General features: G+C 38.0%; 1 pseudogene; it reads right to left on the reverse strand.

Annotated features, from left to right (window-relative positions):
- Positions 1-2,856, reverse strand: LOC101100825 (annotated as a pseudogene).
- Between the last annotated feature and the right edge of the window lie 272 nt (positions 2,857-3,128).

Raw genomic sequence — 3,128 nt, forward strand, 5'->3', positions numbered from 1 at the left:
TAAAAAAAAAAAAGATTATTACCTCCCAGTTGATTGATTTCTACTATATAATGTCAATCTTATGCAATATAATAAAAACTCCATCATTAGCTGTTGATTTCCTCCATTGCTCTTTTGAATCTTAAAATGCAGAGGAGGGTTACTTAGACAAACATGAAAAAAATTCAACCCAAATAAACTGTGCAAAGTGATTCCTAATAGTTATAAATGCATTTCGTCTAAACTATCCAAATAAGTAGCTATGGCATAACCACAGGTATTGATCCAAAGCTGGTAAGGGGTTTTGCTTTTGCAGCTTGGTAAAAGCTTTGCACTTGTATACTAGGTAAGAAGTCACAGTTTAAGGATGCATGCTCTGTAAATATTCACTACATATACACATTTAGCATCTGCAAACACTACAGATATACATTATCAGTGTACCCTCAAAAGTCAGGCACAGTTTTTAAAAATGAAGTAACTTGATTCTTAACATCCCCAGGAATCCTTCCTGAAAAGTTTTGACAGCTACCAATAAATCATTTCCATTGTGCCAGGGTTACAGCATCCCTGGGGCCTTTAGGGTTTGTTGAAAATGGATTTGCTGGCTTTTAGTATAGCTACTGCATCTTTCACTGCATGGTAGATAACATCCTTCACCTATAATTTATCTTCATGATTGGTATGAGTCTGTGACAGATAACAGAATTCCTTAGTAAGCCAGAAACATTGTTTAACATGCTCTGAGAAACAAAATCATCAACCACTTGATACAGCTAAATAAGTTATGAACCTCATATGGAGTCCCTGTTGGGATAATTACCACATCTCTGAGAAACTTACAATTACCCAGCCTTCAACTTCATACTCTTGATGAAGACGTTTTCTTAGTGATAGGTCTAAACACCAGATCTGATTAGTAAGATCGTGGTTGCTGGGTTTTCCTGAACTTGCTTTTCTGATAACTTTTAAAGAAATGCTAATAACTTCTCTGTGTCTTTAGTGGTATGTATGTACCAGAAGGTTCTTGGCTTCTCCTTTCCTTCAATAAATTGCTTTTTTATGAGTTCATGAAATTTTCTATCTTGGAAAGTTTTAAGGACTTCTCAGTCACTGTCCTTTTGAAATTTCCACATAGACCATGACACCAGCTGCAACAGATATGTCTCAGTAAAGATGATATTCCATATTTTTGATCTTCCAGAATAATTAGTCTACAAGCACCATACATCTTGGGACCCCAATCTGGCCAAAGTAGTTTGGTAGCCTAGAGGAAAAAATGCAGTTCACCATCTCACCTCGTGTACTCAAACAATGGAATGTTGGCCACCAGATCATCAAACCTGTAAGGCATTATATCTCTAAAATTTCTTCCTGGTAACCAGACCTTAAGTTTCAAAATCACTAATTCCTTTTCATTTTTCAAGAGATTTGGAACACCTTCAAGTACAATTCAAAAGTCTCCTTTTGTGACTTCAGTGATAATTTCATTTGTCCTTGCTATTGATTGAATGTGTCTCCCCCAAAATTCATTTGTTGAATCTAACCCCCCAATGTGATATTTTGAAGTGGGGCCATTGGGAGGTGATTAGACTCTGTCCTTATGAATACATCAGTGGCCTTATAAAAGAGACCCAGAAAGTTCCCTTGCCTCTATCCTGGGAAGACACAGCAAGAAGACAGTTGTCTATGAACCAAGAAGTGGCCCTCACCAGACACCAAATCTTTCAATACCTTCAACTTGGACTTTTCAGTCTCCAGAACCGTGACAAATAAATGTTTGCTTTTTAAGCTGTCCAGTCTATGGTATTTTATTATAGCAGCCCAAATAGACTAAGATAGTCCTACAATTAACTAGATCAACTTACTGGTTACCAAACTCTTTGATGAGGGAGTAAAGTTTTCAAAATTCAGCCTTCAATTTATGATGCATCCAGACACCATTACTGACTACCCTGTTTCCCGTACTCCTTGAAAAGATTCCAGTTCCTCTTATTTTTGGGGTCCTGCAAGCACAGTAAGCAATTACCACACAGCCAGTAGTGAGGAGTTATCAGAATGTCATGCTTAGTATCAATCCTTGAGGTTCTTCCATAAATCAGAGAAGTCTTATTTTCTACCAAAGAAGGAAAGATATCAAGGATTTTTTATGCATTCTTTTGTCCATTTTGTCTTTGTTTTCTGTGTTGACCTTCCCTCTTGTTGAGTCTGCTGGCCAATGTAAAAGAAAAGTGCTGGTTGGACAGATCAGCTTTATGCTGTTGGCTGGCTCGGAGGCTGCACCCTTGCCCACAGCTGCTGCTTCCAAGACTGAGGGATTCTACAGAAGCATAACACTAAGAATAGGTTTTTCCTCTCATTAAAGGTGTCTGTTTAATGTCTTCTTCTGAGGCTAGCTTTGAAAAGAGCTTGAATTTACTGTTTTAACAAGGACAATTTGCCTCTATCCCACATTTGATCTTACAAAATGAAAAGTCTCCAACATTATAAAGAACTTTTCCAAGACTGACCTGTGTAGGCATCAAGTTCCTTGCTTCATAGACCTAACTCTTCATTCATCCCAGCAGAGGAAAACCTTGTAGGTAGTACTCTATTGGCAATTTTTGCTTTTCATTTGGTAGCAATCCGCACATACTCCAAATTTACAGTGAGGATACACCCCATGCAAGTTGAAGATGGTAGTGTTGCACACATCACATATTTCTTAAATACCTTTGGAAGCCCACCCACCAGCAACTCTGTAAGAGCTGTTCTTAGTGTGACTTCATGGTTGACACAGCTTCTTTTTAAGAAATAACAATTTGACATCGTGGTCCCCAGTTTTGGCCAGCACACGATATCTAAATCAGTCGCCACCACATTTTTGGTTAAAAGTAACCATCAGCTAATTGTTGATTGGTATTACAAACCTTCTTACAAAGAGGCAACACAGGAAAAACAAGCAAACAAAACTATACGCGCACGCGCGCACACACACACACACACACACACACACACACACCAGGTTCTAATAACTTAACAAATAAGGTTTCCTAAGGTTTGTGTGAGGAGACTTGTGATCACATAGCTCCCTTTTCTTATTCATCACTTACCTCAGAGAAATAGTGACTAAGATGATGAAATTGACATTATTTCAGTGATAGTAGGTC

Source organism: Felis catus, chromosome C1, assembly GCF_018350175.1.
Source record: "Felis catus isolate Fca126 chromosome C1, F.catus_Fca126_mat1.0, whole genome shotgun sequence".
In the NCBI taxonomy this organism is placed as follows: Eukaryota; Metazoa; Chordata; class Mammalia; order Carnivora; family Felidae; genus Felis; species Felis catus.